Raw genomic sequence first — 18,728 nt, 5'->3', positions numbered from 1 at the left:
AACACAATCTGAAGTCATTAATGGTTTGCGGTTGGGCGCAATGATAATTAATGCTGTTCTCTGACCTGAGATGAACATTGTGATGTCACCACCACAACATACGTCCTGTCTGCGGCTCCAGGAAGAGGTATCTCGCAGCGCTAATTGCTAAAGATGTAATTTCAAAAGGTTTTCAGTCACAAGTGCATGGAAAATATAGTTGCCAACTGGTTTCACCCTCATTAGGGCATCATCAGGGTAACATAGCAAGTTTCCATACACTTGTGACTGAAAACCTTTCGGTTATAGACCAGATACTGTACGACTCCAAACCACGAGTGGTTCAAGTGGTTTGTATGTGTGAATGCAAGAACTACACCCTGGTTTGGTGTCTGGCTCTTCTTGTTCCACATTCTGTTTTGCTCACTCCGTTCACTCCGTCAAACTCTGTTGTTCACCACACCATGACCCCAAGAACAAGACCACAAGAGAACTGAGCCCTTTTTTATAATTCCCTGGTGGGGGCAGCACTTGGGAGTGGATCAGGTGGAGTGATGGGTGTTTTATGCCTGGTGTTGGTTTAATGGTTAGGGTGGTGGGCTTCGGATCCGAGGATCCTGAGTTAAAATCCCCCTCTGCTGTTGAATTAATACCAGGTGGGGTTGACTCTGCCTGTCATCCTTCCGAGGTCGGCAAAATGAGTGCCAGCTTGCTGGTATCCTGTGTCGGAATGGCGACCTGTCCAAGATTGTGCCCAATAACCAAGGAGACTGCTTCGGCAACACCAACGCTCTGCACAGAGTATGGTCCCGATGGATGGATGGATGGATGGATGGATGGATGGGTGTTTTCCAGCACCCTCACTGGTGTATGGACAATTACCTTGGCATTAGCTCCGCACTTGCGAGGTTTCTGAAATGGAAATTATCTCGCTCTCCCCGAATTCTGCCACGCGATCCTTCTGTGAGGTTAACATGGCACTGGGGTATTCGGTTGCGTTCTCCGGCCATGAACATGGGCCGGACACCCAATGAGGGCCATCATTGAGAGGAGCGCTAGGGCTATCCACATGTTGTTGAACAGAATATCGCACTCTTGCACTTCAAGTTAGATGCTAGAACGTCCAGATCCGAGTATCTGAAATGGTACACTGTGCTCCCCCTGTTCCTTGTTGGTCCGAAAGGGAGTCGTGGTCATTGGTGGTGGTGACTGGTTGAGGCATTTGTAGCGGCAGCTTAGCAGTGAGTTATGGTGTGGTGGTTGAGGTGTCGTGATTGTGGCTGTTAATGGTGAAGGTAAGTGAGCTTGGGTTGTGGTCCTATGGTGTGGTGATTTTTTTCTAAAGGAATCTTGATGGTGTACGAAATGTTGCAACGGTGGGGTTTGAGTCTGGTGAAGTCTCTGAGGTGGAATGTCTGTTGGATAATGGCACGTGGTTTGAATGGGAAAGGGTGCGCGTGGGCAAATTAGTTGCCCCTGTTACTATGGTTCTTGGTGTGCATGTATGCATGAAGAAAGGTTGTGTGCAGCAAAGCAAAATAATGTAAAGAATGGGAAGAAAGACCTGCCTGAAGCCCACACAACGCATATGGACCCATAAGACCATAAAACATAAGGGAAGTTCTATATAAGACAAATACTAATTAAATAACTGTCTCGGAAACCACTACATGTTGTGTGCCATTGTCTCGGGGGAGTGCCGGTTTCGCAGTACCAGAACAATAAATACTGTATCTGGCTGGAGGAAGCTCGCAGGGAAGTGGGTGAAACGTCGCCTGAGATGTGGTCTGCTCTTGCTTTGTTATTACTTCAATTTAGCAGAGTAGATATTTTTACTTTTTGGTTGGATGTGCCTTTTTCCATTAAAAATAATGGATAACCCCAATACCCACCCCCCCCCCCATCCATCCATTGGGACCATACTCTGTGTGGAGCGTTGGTGCTGCCGGAGCAGTCTGCTGGGCTGTTGGGGACAATCTTGGACGGGTCACCACTCCGACGCAGGATATCAGCCAGCTGGAACTCATTTTGCTGACCTCAGAAGAATAACAGGCTGTCAACCTCACCTGGTATTAATTCAACAGCAGAGCAGGATTTGAACTCAGGACACTAGGATCCCAAGCCCACCACTCTGGACATTAGGATCCCAAGCCCACCACCCTCATCATTATGCCAACACCAGGCATCCATCCATCCATTGAGACCATACTCTGTGCAGAGCGTTGGTGTTGCCTAAGCAGTCTCCTTGGCTCTTGGACACAATCCTCGACTGGTTGCCACTCGGACACGGGATACGAGCAAGCTGGCACTCATTTTGCTAACCTCAGAAGGATGGCAGGCAGAGTCAACCCCACCTGGCATTAATTCAATAGACAAGGGGGATTTGAACTCAGGATCCCAAGCTCACCACCCTAACCATTAAGCCAACGCCTGACATATACCAGGCATCCCATCCCCCCTATCCCCTCCCCCCAATCATATACCATATACATACGTGTGTGTTTGAGTTGATAAAGTTTTGTTTAGTGACTCTTTCATATAGATTTGATTACCATGGCTATACAGATCACTGTGGTTAACAGAATTATACCACATACTCAAGTGGATAGTGTGATCTGAACCCCCTGACAATGGAGCAGTGATAAAACAGCATGGACAGCAGTGAATGGACAGCAGCCCTAAAATGATTATTGAACTCCTCTCCAAGTTTATCCTTGCGTCAATTAGGATGCAATTGATACACAAAGCAAAGAACTACCCCACGTCGCTGCCTCTGCGCATGGAAACGATAAAATCAATTGTAAATCATCATCGCGATGAAATCCAATGTGAATACTAAAGATTCAGTGTTAATGTACTGTTTGCTACCTTATTAGGATCGTTTATGTTTGTGTTTGAGGTATCACTTTGATTGAGTGAATGAAAGCCTTATCGACATCGTCTTGTTTCTTTCCTCAAAACAATCATCATGCACCATACGCGATGCAGAGCATTGGTGCTACTCTAACCTACAATCCTGGACGGGTTGCCACTCCGACACAGAAAGTCAGTGGAGGGATTTGTAATTTGTTCAGGGTGCCGGCAATGGCTCACGTATTCTTCGCAAAGGACACCGTGGGATATTTAATGTCCATCGACTAATAGTGGCAGATGGGATTCTTGTTTAACGTCCATCCGAGGGATGGTGACACACATTGATGAATCACCCTTTCCGTGAAATACCAGGAAGACAGTATATTACTTGGTCAGGATTCGAACCCAGGTGAGATAGCTTAGAGGTGCGTGTGTACATACCTCTTGGTCATCATGCCAGCCCGATTGCAACTTATTTTGGGAAAACGAAACAAGAGAGTGTTCCGCAAGGCATAATGCCATTGTATTATTTTGTGGATCCTATTTTTTCGAGTCATGTTGTATCATGCCGAGGATGCCTAAGATCGTGGAGGAAAACATGAAGTTTATTCGAACCTGTTTGAGATTTTTCTCTCCGCTTTTCCCATTTTGATGACACCAGTGACTCCCTGAGCTCCCAAGGTTGACCTCAATCCACTGAAGCTGGGAAGATTCCCCACTGATTACACGACACAGCGAATGATAAATCTTCTCTGTACTAATAACGGTTTGGAAAATCCTCCAAGGCACGAGGTGCTCACGTGATGTTGCCACACCAATTTTAAGATTATATGGAGTGAACCACACCTTAAAAAAAAAATCCTCACTTTTATCTACGAAGCACGGATGGAGCTGAAAACTTTCTGCTGTAATTGTGTGGGGACCCAAAACAATGAGTGAAAGGTGCTTAGCAACTTGGGTACTGAGATAAGGATGATGGAGAAAGCAGCGATTAACATGGCTTTTGGAGGAAGGACGCCATCACTCACTCAATCTCATGTACGTGACATCTGAGGCACGAATTGGATATCTTTTGGAAGGAATGCATGGATCCTTCAATTACTTCGAGTGCGCTATCTCAGATTTTCCAGTACACCAATTATGTTGCATTTAAACGGAGCTGCTTATACACCTCCTTCGTGGCCTCGAGAGGTTTCGTACTCGAGTGGGCAGCCAAATACAATTCCCCACTCCAAGCACGTGTACAGGCCACGAACGTTCACCTAAATCCAACCCCCAATTTAAATGTCTATTAAGAAACAACTTTTAATTTCTATCCGAGGATTTATGAAAATTAACAAACAGCTTTGTGGTTATTCCAATGAATTTGCTCTCCATGGCTTGTTCACCAATTGCTGTTTCAGCTCGCAGCTTTGATTGTGCCCAAGTATATTTCTCACGTTTGAGACGTCCTCCAGAGGCTGTGGAGTTGATTGAAAAATTAGAGCTGGATGATCATTTCAACAGGCAGGGGAGCCTGACCTGATAACAGCAGTTGGTGACCCAAGGAGAGTACTTCCTAATGTGGTTCAGCTGTGGTGAGCACATCCCAAGTGTGGTTCAGCTGTGTAGAGCACATCCCCAATGTGGTTTAGCTGTGTGGAGCACATCCCCAATGTGGTTTAGCTGTGGAGAGCACATCCTCGATGTGGTTTAGCTGTGTAGAGCACATCCCCGGTGTGGTTCACCTGTGTAGAGCACATCCCCGGTGTGGTTCACCTGTGTAGAGCACATCCCCGGTGTGGGTCACCTGTGTAGAGCACATCCCCAAGTGTGGGTCACCTTTGTAGAGCACACCCCTAATGTGGTTCATCTCTGTAGAGATGGATGGATGGATTAATTGCATCCCAAGTCTGGTTCTGCTGTGTTGAACACATCCCCCGATGTGGTTCATCTCTGTAGAGATGGATGGATGGATTAATTACATCCCAAGTCTGGTTCTGCTGTGTTGAACACATCCCCCGATGTGGTTAAGCTGTGTAGAGCACATCCAAAATGTGACTTCTCACACAATGGGTGTGTCTCTGTGAACCACAAACGTTCCCAGGGAATTGTGGTCAAATTGCTTTTTCCCACGTGACTGGAATTGTCCTCTTTTTCAAAAGTGTTCGTCATTGTTTGTTTTTGCTTCCTCTTACAAAAGCTCTAGAGGCGATGAAAATTAAAATCATACCAACGTACATAAATCATATTACAGTAACTTAAAGGGATTCCATATTTCTTGCTTTGCCTGCATACTGCCAAAAAGGTTAATCTCATGAGTTAGTCCAGCCAGCTGTGAGACATTATAATTTGTTAATGCACCTAACGAGGGTCATTTTCAAAGGAGATATTTTATTTCACCTTTGGAATTGAACTGCTTCTCTGCAAACACACCGATAATGTTGGTGAACAACACCCAGTAATGTTTGTCTTGCAGATGCTGAAGACCAATGACGTCATTTGGCCCCAGCCACTTACTACTTTTCTCTTGGTTGTTGTAAGATGCACACACTTATAAAGCTTGAGTGTAACTTCGTAATTGTTACTTTTTCACAAGATTGCTAATATTTTGTCCTTGACTGGAACTTTCTGATGTTTATATTTTGTTACAACATTGAATTATTTAATTACAGTTTGCATTTTCTGTTGTACATCTGAAACCGATGTTTGAATTCAAATGTTTTTCTGGAGGAGAGGTCAAAAGGTAGGTGCGCTTGATTGTTTCTCATTGGTAATTAATAGTGTAAGGTGAAACGTTGTATGGATTTTCTGGTTGCCAAAATCGTTTTAATTATCATACCAACAGTACTCGTATGGATTTATTGACTTATGTACTCATTCCAAACACATTCTGTGTATGTATTCCTAAATGTATATCAGGTTCTCAGAACGACATATAATAACAAGAGTACAGGGTGAGTGATGTGTTGTTTCAATGCCATGATGGTGAGAGGTTTGGTGGCATAAACTTTTGACTTCAAGTATCCCTGTAGGAAGTAGTTGGCAACTGTTAGATCAGGGGACCGAGGCGACCAGTCGATATCTCCAAATCGTCTAAATCTTCTCTGCACCTACACTACCGATTAGCATTAAAAAAAATGCTCTTACCGTGAACGTGCGTTGTGGCACTGACCAGTTCTCCATACTCTCTCGCTACACTGACAGGAGAAACTACGTAACCACGTGACCCACAAGGTTTCCACCACCACAGCGTGCCTTTAGCTGCAGCTGCTTTCTGAAAACCGTCACAATATATATATATATATATATATATATATATATATATATATATATATATATATATATATTGTTACGGATTTTAGAATCCGGCCTGATGAATGCATCCACACATCCAGGTCCTCAGACAGTTATTTCCTCGATTGCATGTTCAGATTAGCCCCATCCCCATGTCAAATGAGATCTTAAATGTGATGCGTTGAGAAGGGTAAAGGATAGATCCCCTCTCTTATGGGAAGCTTTTTTTTTCTTTACAACAGACACGTTCACACACATTTCTTTCACGTGGAGCGGGGTGAGCTTGTGGCGGACGGCACCCCACGGAGACGGCCCTGGGATATAAAAATGAGCGAGAGAAAGCATGAGGTACGTTCTGTGAGGAGAGACCTTCTGAGATATGAAAAACGAGCGAAAGAGAGACATTCACTCAGGAGAAAAAGTCCAGAGAGGAAAAAACAAAGGGTGAGAGAAGTGACCAGGAAGCGGGTGTCTAACCAGTGTGGAAGAGACAATTCGCCCTTCCAGTGCCTTGGCAAGCGAGCGTGTGGTGCGTGTGTGGGTGTGAGCAGTGCCGTCAACAAGTGAGGCTCGGGTCGATCACCAACACCAGGGTCTAAACCCGTGATGGACGATCTCGGTGCCCTTCAGACGTCGACTGGTGTTCAAGGCTGCCCCGCGAGAGGATGCACGGCAAAGTTGGGTGCTGGCGACGGACGTGACACGCACGCACGCATTTCCAGGATGTTTTCGCTTCACGGACGACTTTCTGGTGAGCGAGACGTTTTTCTCCCCCTCCCCTCCCCCTGAATGATCTGCTGGGTACCCTTGTCTGTGTTTAGCTGTAAGTCAACCCCCGATAAACATCTTCTCTTTGTCTCTTTCCTGGCATTTTGATTGATTTTGCTTTGAAATTCATTCTTCATTTACCTCAGCAAATAAAAGGTTCTTTGTATTTATTTATTTGATTATTAATAAATTATGTCGATTTCCAACCTGTCTGTGTTTGTCCTTTCCTTCCATTGGTCTAGCATTGTCTGTACCGAGATAGACTGGGAGGTAATTACCACAGATTTGACCAAAAAATCGTCGGCACGCACCAGTGGTTAAAACACTCGGCTGCCTTAATTAAAATCTAATCAGATAACATTGGTGCTTTGCCGAGGGCACGCTCCCCACTCAGGTAACCACGTGACCTCTAGTTAAACAGAATAATTAGACTGCGGACACTGGAACTCGTGGTTGACTGGGTGGCGTTCGTGGTTTTAAAACAACCCACCGTACCACAACGTTAATTGTGAGCGGTGGTCCCAGGTCCGGCTTTACCGAGGACAACCGGGGATTTATCCCTCTGAGTACCCATTGCCGCCGCAAATATATATATATATATATATATATATATATATATATATATATATATATATATATATATATATATATATATATATATATATATATATATATCATTGGCAATGAAATATTTAGATGTGTTTTTTAGCTTATCTGGAATTGGAATTCCAGAGAAGGTATTGTCATCGAGCTCCGTCCGTCCGTCTCCTATTTTGACTTCTCTGGCCAAACCACTTGGCCAATGTGGCTGAAATTTGGCAGCAACGTTCCGCTCCTGACTGGTAGCGGGGATGGCAAAGCTCGTTCCGGTCACTTGACTTTAAGTTGGTTAAAATGGCCGACTTAGTAAATTCCTTTAAAAACCTTCTTCTCCAGACCCATCAGTCAGAATGCTTCCAAATTTGGGTTACAACATTAGGTCAGGGTAGGGATGTTAAATTGCGGAAATCATGCCGACTACGTCACCACAAGTGTGTCAAAATGGTGGACTTGGTAAACGTTTGGGAAAATCACATAAATTCCTTTTAAAAAATCTTCCTCTCCATACCTACCAGTCAGAATGCTCCCAAATGTAGGTTACAACATTAGGCCAGGGCACAGATAAGGTTTAGGTCCAGTGGTCTGATTTTTATTTATAGATGTCTCGTACCTTTTTGACATGTCTTGCACTATCTCGTTTGGAGAAGCTCTGCTCGAACCCTGGATGGAACAACTGATGGAAGATGAGGAATGGGATTAGTGTTCAAACAAGCTTTATTGGAAGGATGAATTATTTATTGGATGAAATTGATGAGAATGGTCTTTCCAGCAGTTGGGGAATTTGAATGGTGGTGGAACGAAACCAAAGCTGATGTTCAGGAGGTGCAACAGCAACAGTTGTTGGAGAACATGCTTTTGGGGTTGTGGGATGAATTGCTGGAGTTCCTGCTGGAGTTGGTATTGCTGGAATCCTTAAATACTAGAAGTAGCGAAATAGCGTGTCCTGCAAATTTTCTGGTGATGTGGATCATGGGCACCATTTTGTATCCATCGATAGCTCCTTGAATGAGCATATGATAGCTCGTCGTTCTTTTTAAAGCCTGGTGTTGACTAAACGGTTATGGTGGCTGGCTTAAGTTCTTAGGGTCTTGATTTCAAGCCCCGTCGTGCCTTTGAATTAATACCAGGTGGGTTGACTCAGCCCGTCATCCTTCCGAGGTCAGCAAAATGAGTACCAGTATGCTGGTAACAGGGGGAATTGCATCAGCGGCACAGCCATGCCCCCAGAGAATGATGCAGCCATGCAGCCACAGGATGCATATGAATAAATAAAATAAAATTTATTTTAATATAACAGGCGGCTGTGCCATTGGATAGTGCAATTGATCAGAGGAGGGTTTCAAAATCTTCAGGATCCCTGCAGATGCCGGACGGAAAAAAATTTGAAAATAAAGTTTGTCGTCTGGATGGAAACTGACTTTGGGGTGGTTTCTGTGCCAGATAAATTGTAGTTCAGTGTATGAACATTTATGTGTGTTGCTGTAATCATATTGTAGTTGTACATATACCTCATAAACAGACACAACTCATCATGGAAACATCAATCAATAATTAATTGATGACATATCAAGAAGATCCTGGCAAAGTGGCTTATAAGTAAACACACCACTTGAGTGTCAGTAATACAAGTTTGTTTATTTATTTATTCCAGTTAGTCGAAGTTTTTTTCATATTACTTTCATTGCTTGTGAGATCAAAGATTCACAAGTATATTTGTTGGTCTGGTCTGTGATTCTGTCTGTTTGTATGTATGTCAATCACCTCCAGGTAAAAATTTAAAACCGATCTTCACGAAACTTCACAAAATGGAAGAGTAGGTCATAAGCAAGAAGGCTTTTGCTTTTTGAGGTCAAAAGGTCAACAACTTTGTCATTTCTAAAATCCTCACTTTTCCTCTCATTGACTTGAAATTTGAACAGAATTTGCACACCAGGCCATTCAATTAAATCAATTATTTTTGAGGTCTAGAGGTCAAAAGGTCAATATAGGCCAAATTTCTAAGATCATCAATTTTGATGAGCTTTGCTTGAAGTTTGAACAGGTTTTGCATACTATGTCACTGAATTCAACCACCTATTATTTTTGAGTTCGACATCGGCTGAATTTCTAAAATTGTCAATTTTCATCCGATTGACTTGAAATTTGAAGAGGTTTGCACATTTGGTCATTGAATTCAACCACCAATGATTTTTTAAGGTCAAATTTGTTTTCGGGATTTTGCAAGTATCGTGCTCTGCACAACATCTTTTTTGTTTATTATTTCGCAGGTACATCAATGAAAACATACAAATATGGTAAAATAGGACAGATAAATTGCATCCCTGCAGGATTGCTAAACTTGAACTGAATCAGGATTGAGTAGCTCTCCTGAAAAGTGTTCCAGTTAGCATTGGTTAACAACATGTCATGGTTCATGACATGGTTAATGAGACATTGAAGGAAAATAGAAAATAACAAGAAAAAGAGCAATCGGAGATTGCAGATGCTCACCAGGGTTTCTTTTGTGTGGTGTTTGTGTCATTTTGTGTGGTGTATTTTGTGTGGTGTATTTTGTGTGGTGTATGTGTACTGGTGTATTATGTAATTAATAAGAGACAGAACTAGAACTGCCACTTTATAACTGCTGGCAGTGATGACCGGGTACCAAGACGTCCTGCTTTGATGCAACCCCACTTTCATTGGACACCTGACCCTGACCCATGATGTTTATTATTGAATTTAGAATGGTCAGGTCAGGTATGGGAGCATGCGCCAGAGCAGCGAGTCGCTGCATCCATTTTCCACTGTTACTCCAGGGGCCTCCGTCTGGCCATCCCCCAGGCAGATGCCTGGCCCATCCCCTTCTCTTGAGATGCTGATCAACCTGCTGCAACCACGAAAAACGTGGTTGCCCATTGTCCTTCTCCACTCACGAGGCTCCCTTGCTAAGAGAATCTGGTGAGCAGGATCACCATCAGGAAAACGAGCCACATGCCCATACAGCCGCAGCTGACGCTCACGGACTATGCAGGTAACAAATCTCATCCGAGTCTCTCTTAGCAACCGCTCATTGGACACAAAGTCTAACCAGCGAGAGCCAGGGATTCTGCGAAGACACCTGGAACCAAAGGAATTAAGTCTCTGTCTCAGATCCTTGGTCAGAGTCCAAGTCTCACATCCATAGAGCAAGACTGGAAGCACCAAGGACCTGAAGACTTGGACTTTCGTCCTCCCGCACAGGTAACCGCAGCACCACACCCCATGATCCAGTGAATATATGACTCCCCAGGCCAGACCCAGAGGTCTATTGACCTCTGACTCGAAGCCAGCAGAGACATGAATATCACTGCCAAGGTAAGTGAATCTCTCCGTGATCTCAACATCCTTGCCACAAACAGGTACAGACAGGAACTCGTGGTTGACTGGTATATCGTGGTTGACTAACCCTAACAAATCCAGTCAGTTGGGATGATGCCTGTGTTCAAGACAGAGCGGAGAACAGCATGCAACGACATGAGTACAGCATTTCCACCAGCCTTGAGAAGTTCAGCATGGATGCCACAGATCCCAGGAGCTCCACCCCATTTCAACCAGTTTACCACAGCCTGTTTCCAAAAACAAAGGTCGAATACAGTTAATTGGAGGGTCAGCAATCGGGATTGTAACACCCCTCACATTCAACTCGACAGCTGGTGGATCTGCATGGAACAGCTGATCAAAGTAACTTCACTTCGATCTACTCTGTCAAGAGCCTACCACCCTCTGCTCTAACTGCAGTACACCGAAGGATGGGCTTGGAGGAACGCAATGTGCGAATTCTTCTGTATGCAGGATGAGAATCACTTGACCACAGGTGATGCTCTTCCCCCTCAGATTCCTCGCACATCGGCCTCCTTGTCCACCCTTAGTGCACGTACAGTTTTACGCCTCAGCTCCCTGAACAGCTCATCTCTGCCATTCAGCCTGGCCCTGCGACTCTTGTCAATGGTATCCAGTGTCCCTTGAGAGACAAAATTCTTCTTCGCCCTATGGTGAGTTCCAAGTCATCTCCCGGCAACATCAAGGACGGTGGTCTTGAAGGCACTCCACAACTCTTCAGGATCCTCCAAAGCACCCACACCTCCCAAATCTCCACTCAGCCTGTTTGCAAACTCCTCAGCAACCCTGTCATTCTTGAGCTTGCCAACATCCAACCGAGGCTGGGATGGTACCATTCTCCTGGATTTATGCTGCAACTTCACAGTTGCTACAACAAGCCTGTGGTCAGTATTGAGGAACTGAGCACTCCGGGAGACCCTGAAGTTCTGGATCATCTTTCAGCAACCCTCAACGAGCACATGGTCAATCTCCTTTGCCACACCGCCAGCATTGGAATACCAAGTCCAGCGATTAACTTGTGGGCGCTGAAACCATGAACCAGCCACCCTAAGTCCATGACTTCTTGCAAAGTCAAGGAACTTCGTGCTGTTCTGGTTCACAGTTCCAGACCCATGGGGACCAACACATGTCTCATAACCATCCCTATCAGTTCCAATCGATGCATTGGAATCCCTCAAGATGAAGAGTATCTCACCTGGGGCACTGATCAACCACAAACTTGAGCGTGTCATTGAATGCATCCTTCACTCACCTCAGTCAGAGCAGATACAAAGATCAGGGAAATGACACCCAAGGAGTGATAAATCCTTGGTCTCATTATACGCTTGTTGACCGGTGTTACCTAATTATCATTGGAGTCAGCTTATTGGACACAGCTTGAGGTGTGTCCCCAGCAGCAAGGTTACTCCTTGGGCATGGTAACCATCAGAGCGGCCAGACCAATAGTAGGTGTAACCACCCGCGATGATCTCGCCACAATCCGGTCTCCGAACCTCAGAGAGTGATGCAATACCGATGTCCAAACACTTGAGCTCCGATGATAACAGCGACAGGTGATCATCCTCTCTTAAAGGTACGACATTCCAGGCACCCACCCGAAGGGACCACCTCATGATAACCCAAGGAGATCGCCGTCTGGTGGATGACACCTCAGCACCACCCCGACACACACTACCACAATCTGACCTGGGAAGGTTACCTTGTGGATTCATTCCTATCATCAAAGATTGGAGGACCCGAAGGCTTTGTCCCAATGCCATCATCTGGTGAGCTGCCCTGTGAAGGGCAGCTGCACATGAGGTACTCCCATGGAGTGGGTTTTCAGATATTTTTTAATGCTTTTAGAATGTTTTGTGGAATGAAGGTTTTTACGGTGGCTGGGGTGCAAATCCTGCCACCAACCTCAAACAAAAGTAACCCAACTGCAGGAGGACGTCCGCAGACACAGTTGGGCACTAGATATGGATGGCTGTTGGCTCACAAGGAGCTCCTCCACCCTTTGACAGGTTTTGTTCTTCACCCTGCTGGGTGTCCATATCATACACTCTCCTCACCAACAAACTTGGTGGGGGATACGGTTTAGTCGCTGTCAACCCGACCTTGGAACAGGTTAGTGGAGGTTTACATGGTACCTGTAGCAAGTCACAGATCTAATCTGACCTGTCCTGACTGAGACAATGGGATTACAATCAATTCAATTCAAATCAAATGGAAGACTAAATAGGTACAGTCCTGCAATGGAGGAATCAGGAGGAACCCAAATAAGCAAAAATCAAATATGAAGTCATTATGAGAAACCTGGATAGGATTTACATTTCAGGTGCTACTCCTCCACCCTGAAACCTAACCCACGCACAGCCAAATGAGCCTTATTAAAAAAAAATATATATTATCAAAAATTAAGTAGATCAAATTATTTTATAATTCTGGCTGCCAGACCATGTGCCTGATCAAGTTTAAATTTAAAGCATCTATTCCTCATCACTACCAGATTATAATTGTGAAGTTTTATGTCGATTGATAAAGTGGTTTCAGAGAAAACATTATTTAATATTTTTCTTCAATCAATATGACTGGCAAACCAGGCAAACCATGTGACCTATCAATTATTCCTTCATACACTTTTATAACCAAGGCTTGGGGAACGTTTTTGTGAAGTTTTCTCTCGATTTGTCCAGCCGTTCTGGAGAAGAAGATTTTATAGGTTTTAGGGTAAATCCAATATGACTGCCAAACCACATGACCTATGATGTCATATGTGTGAACTTTTTGTTCCTCATGGATCGGCGGTCATATCTGTAAAGTTTTGCCTCAATCTGTTCAGCCACTTCAGAGGAGAAGATTTTTGAAGGTTAAAAAAAACAAAACATTCTATCCCAATAATACCCTCAGATTTTTATCGTGATTGGATGTGGCATTCTACATATGCAATTATAACGTCATGACAAAGGCACCTATGACATCATTAACAAATCACACTTATTCCCCATGAGGAGTACTTGCTCTGTACCAAGGTTTAATTTTTTCCTTGGTGCAGTTTCAGAGATACAGACTACAGAGGTCCAAAGTTTTTCTGTTTTTCCAACATGGCTGCACATGCATGTTTTCTGCACATATGAACGATTACACGCAGGTTTTCATTGGCACAGTACTTATGTTAAAATAAATGAAGTGAGAAAAATAACTGCTTCACTTTTTGTTCATCTTCATTTTAATGCAGCCCTCTATTATTTCTTCTTTCCTGGTCCATTTGTTTACAATTTTTTTTTTGCATATCCATATGTATGGCGGTCTGTTTTGCCGTTCACGTTTTGCATTCAGTGTGACTGCAAGATACATTTAGTCATTTAATTGTCGAGGTAGATTTTTGCATCAAGACCAAAACCTGTGGCTTTTGTTTGGCTCGGGGTTAATGCATCATGAATGACTGTTGGATCTGAGTGTGATTGAGTAAAACATTTTTGTTTTTAAATTATGAGAGCTAACGTAACAAATAGCCCAGAAAGAAGAGTTGGTGGAAATGGCTGACAGATTTTTTTTGTTTGTTGTTGTTAATTTAACCGAAGCCTCGGGTTCTCAGATAAATTAATTATGGTGGAAATGAAAGATGGTGCTTGGTTTGGAAAGATGTCAGGATGCCTCCAACTTTTGAAAATTTGGTAATTGATGAGTTTGCAGGAAATGAATCGCCGAGTAAGCTGAAAGAACCAGAGAAAAAGCCTGGCAAAGAACGAGCATTTAAGTTGGTGTTGTTTTTAAAAGAGAGTGGTGCATAGTGTTAACAAATGGGAAGTGATGATCCCATTACTGGGATGTGTTAAACAATTGGTACATTGAGGAATGGTTTCAATCATGGGTCATGATTATGTCATATTGGAATTTGGAATGTGGGAGTTTGAAACTGAACCGTGTGTCGCTGAGTGGTGCATCCTTTATTTGTTAAGAGTATAAATTCGTGTTTTGGCCTCTGATGATTGAGCCATCTGATGATTGAGCAAACTTAGACCTGGGCGAGGGGTTCGGAGAACTCACATTGTGGACAATGGGAGTTTTGAAAGATTGGTTGTTATGGCCAAGAGTCAACAAATATCACGCCCCCCAGCTACAGACTGCTGGTGATAGCACTTGTCGGCAGCAGAATCAGTGATGGATTGTCAAATTTGGTCTGGGGAGGTCTTATGGGGGGTCTTGGCTGAAAATGTTCTCCGGAGTAAACATGAGAGATATTCTGGGCTGACAGGATGGCCTAGAGGTGCTCACACTCGCCTTAAAGCTGTCTCTCCTGGATTTGAATCTTGGCCCAACTATAAACTGTCATCTCGGTTTTTCACAGGCAGGGTGATTCATCAATGGGTGTGTGCCGTCCCTCGAATGGATGTTAATCGGGCATTGCATCTGCCAGCGTTAGTTGGTAGACATGAACGATCCAATGGTGTCCTTCACGAAGAGTAGGCAAGCTATCATCGGCACCATGAACAAATTCCAAATTCTTGCTCTAACCAGTAGGGGGAATTGAATCAGGGGCACAGCCATGCCTCAACCAACGATACTACCCCACAGCCTTGTCAGGTCAGGTATGGGAGCATGCGCCAGAGCAGCGCGTCGCTGCATCCACTTTCCACCGGAACTCCAGGGGCCTCTGTCTGGCCATCTATGTTTCACAGCCTTGTGCTGCATACAAAAGAAGAAGAAGATAGGAGATATTTAATTATAGCATGTGTTGCATGATGAACTTGATATCCCTGTGCAGTGTCACTGTAGTTGCCACATATTTAGAACTGTAACAAGGAAGCGAAAGCTAAGGTTGAGAACCTGAAGGAAAGTTAAGATGAAATTGATGGTTGACCAACCAAATTTGTACTAGAATGGAGATGCAGGATATATGGTCACCTGATTTAGAAGAGTTACCAACTTTGCTTGAAGAATACATTGGGATGGTTTTAGAACTCGCAGGTGCTTGTTTTATGCATGTGTAGCATACTTGTTTGGACCCAGAAACTGCTTCAGTTGTGTGACATGTAAAGAAAACGAACAAATCAGAAAAAAAGCACATCAAGCATTTGGGATCTTTATAAAATCTAAAATAAATGAATGTAAAGACAACTTGCAAGTCAATCTGCAATGGAACGAAAATTGTGTCTCTGTGTGGCTTTTTCATTTTAGGGGTCAACCCAAGTTTTCATCAATTTCACGATCTTTCAACGCATACGACTTCAAGACTCCTGTGTCCTCCAAGGTACAGCATCGTATTTATCAACATTTAACAGCATAGTGAATATTTACATCATGTTCACAAGTTGTTTCTGGATAATTTTCTCACTTGGTTACAACAACAATAACATTGAGCTCATTGCATGTTTGTTTCACATACAAAACATCTCACACAAACGAAAATTGGCTTTTAATTTTGTTTCTCCTGAGGCTCACATATTAAGTCATAGAGCTGAGTGGTCTTCACCTTGAACTCTTCTATACTGTTGTGGTTTTAGGGGACAGGGACTATCATGAGGGGGTTTCTCAGACTCGCTTCCCTGACTTCCAAACCTGAAGCCGTCAGCCACAGATAACTCCACAGCCTGACAGGTTGCTCAGCAACTGCAGATACCTTTTGGGGTCACCAAACCTAGCAAAGTCTGCACGTCCAGTTAAACCTGCATTACCCAACTGGTGGATTGGTGTTCGCAATTAAGGAACCATGCTCTCGACTCCGCACCCTGTCTACTTATTACGTATGGTGGATTGAAATTGTGGGTGGGAGTCTTATATCGGTTGGAGCAAATTAGTTGGGCAAAACTTCCAATCTATTTATTATGTGCACATTTATGCCAGACCAATGAAAGAAAGGACGACTGGGCAGATGTGAAAGATGCTTACCAAACAAAGTAGCAAGCATTTATTTACAATCAAGCAAGGCAATAATCATGAAGCACGTATTTACAAAGCATCAAACAGCACGTATGACAAGCAGCACAAGAAAAAGAGCAATCAGAGATTGCAAACCCTCGCCAGAACTTATTAACCTCCGCCATCGAAGATGGACGGAGGTTACTGTTTTCACCACTGTCTGTCTGTTTGTTTGTTTGTTTGTTTGTTTGTTTGTGAACAGTATTACGGAAAAAACTCCGACTGATTTCGACGAAACTTGGTGGGGGGATTTTAGGTATGGTCCAAGGATCATGCCATTAGATTTTGGACTCAGTCCAAAATCCAATATGGCCGCTATGGCAGCCATTTTGAAAAATATTTGAAATTTTGTTTTTGCATTTCTACATGTTTTAAGTGATTTCCACCCCTGCCCAAAAAAACAAATTGTTAGAGAGAAAAAAACAAAATTTTGCAACTTTTTTTTTCAACAAAATTTCGATTTTTTTTTTTTTTTTTTTTTTTTTGCATTTCTAAATGTTATATGTGATTTCCAACAAAAAAAACATTCATGCCAAAATTATAATTGCGGCTGATTTTGGAACTTCAGGTGGATATACCCACGTAAAATCAATTTCTGTCTCAAGGAATCTAGTTATGACGAATTAATTGAGTATGTAAAAGTTAAAAGTAAAAGGGAAAGTTGCAAACTATAACTCTGTGAGCACTGTTGACGTCAAATTGAATGAATAGGATATCAGATTCACTTGAGTGACCTAGCAGTTTTGGCGGCAGAGGTATTGCACTCTACCGAGTGCTCCCCCTCTAGTTTTGAGTGGTGTATTTTTTATCATTTTTAAGGTAAATCCAATATGGCTGCCAAACCATATGACATATGATGTCATATATGTGATCCTTTTGTTCCTCATGGATAGGCGGTCATATGTGTATGACCGCCTATTCATAAGTTCGCCTCGATCTTTTCAGCCATTTCAGAGAAGATTTTTTGAAGGTTTAAAAAAAATATATAAACAATATGGCTGCCGAATCACGTGACCGATGACATCATCAAAAATATTTTTGTGGACCATTTTATCCATAGATGACCCTCAAAATTTTTAATACTGATCAGATGTAGCGTTCTACATATGCAATTATGACATCATAATGAACGCAAATATGACATCATAATAATTCCACATATTCCCCATGAGGAGTACTTGCTATGTGCCACTTGTACACCCATGGCTTGGGGAATACTTTTGTGAAGTCTCCCCTCGATTTGTCCAGCCATTCTGGAGAAGAAGATTTTATAGGTACCAAGATTTTATAGGTTTTTGGGTAAATGCAATATGGCTGCCAAACTATGTGACCAATGACATCATATGTGTGAACCTTTTGTTCCTCATGGACAGGTGGTCATACTTATAATGTTTTGCCTCAATCTGTTCAGCCACTTCAGAGAAGAAGATTTTTGAAGGTTAAAAAAAACAAAAAAAACAATATGGCTGCCAAATCATGTGACTGATGAGGTCATTAATTTTTTTTTCTGTGGACCATTATATCCCTAGATGAACCTCAAAAATTTTCATACTGATCGGATGTGGCATTCTACATATGCAATTATGACATCATAACGAGGGCACCTATGATGTCAAAAAAATCACACTCATTCCACATGAGGAGCACTTGATATGTCCCAAGTTTCAATCTTTTTACTTGATGATTTCAGAGATACAGAGGTTCAAATTTTTCCTATTTTTCCAAAATGGCTTCCCAAATCACGTGACCTATGATGTCCTAATTATCATTAAAACATTATACATGAGTAAGTCGTATCAATGGTGAAAAATTTGTCTCAATCCGGCAAGCGGTTGCGGGGAAAAATACGAAAGTTCTGTGCGAACAAACAGACAAACAAACCGACACATCTCCTTCGGCGAGGGTAATAATCGGACACAAAGGAGCAGACTTATCCCGAGCACGTATATGTTTCCCCTTCCAGGATCTCACTTATGACGAGACACAGAGGG

At 43.1% G+C, this 18,728-nt stretch overlaps 1 long non-coding RNA gene across 1 annotated transcript in view; it reads left to right on the top strand.

Moving 5' to 3' along the window:
• Positions 1-6,165: 6,165 nt before the first annotated feature.
• LOC147033874 (uncharacterized) overlaps positions 6,166-18,728 on the top strand; it is a 40,664-nt gene continuing 28,101 nt past the window's right edge. The window contains exons 1-3 of the long non-coding RNA XR_015055764.1: positions 6,166-6,456; positions 6,660-6,859; positions 15,997-16,069. This is a non-coding gene — a long non-coding RNA (uncharacterized LOC147033874). The remainder of the gene's footprint in view (positions 6,457-6,659; positions 6,860-15,996; positions 16,070-18,728) is intronic.

This window comes from Eptatretus burgeri, chromosome 1 (genome assembly GCF_056783735.1).
Source record: "Eptatretus burgeri isolate ZD-2024b chromosome 1, Ebu_testis_v1, whole genome shotgun sequence".
In the NCBI taxonomy this organism is placed as follows: domain Eukaryota; kingdom Metazoa; phylum Chordata; class Myxini; order Myxiniformes; family Myxinidae; genus Eptatretus; species Eptatretus burgeri.
Note: the sequence above shows the minus strand (reverse complement) of the source record. Positions and strands in the feature narration are given on the sequence as shown.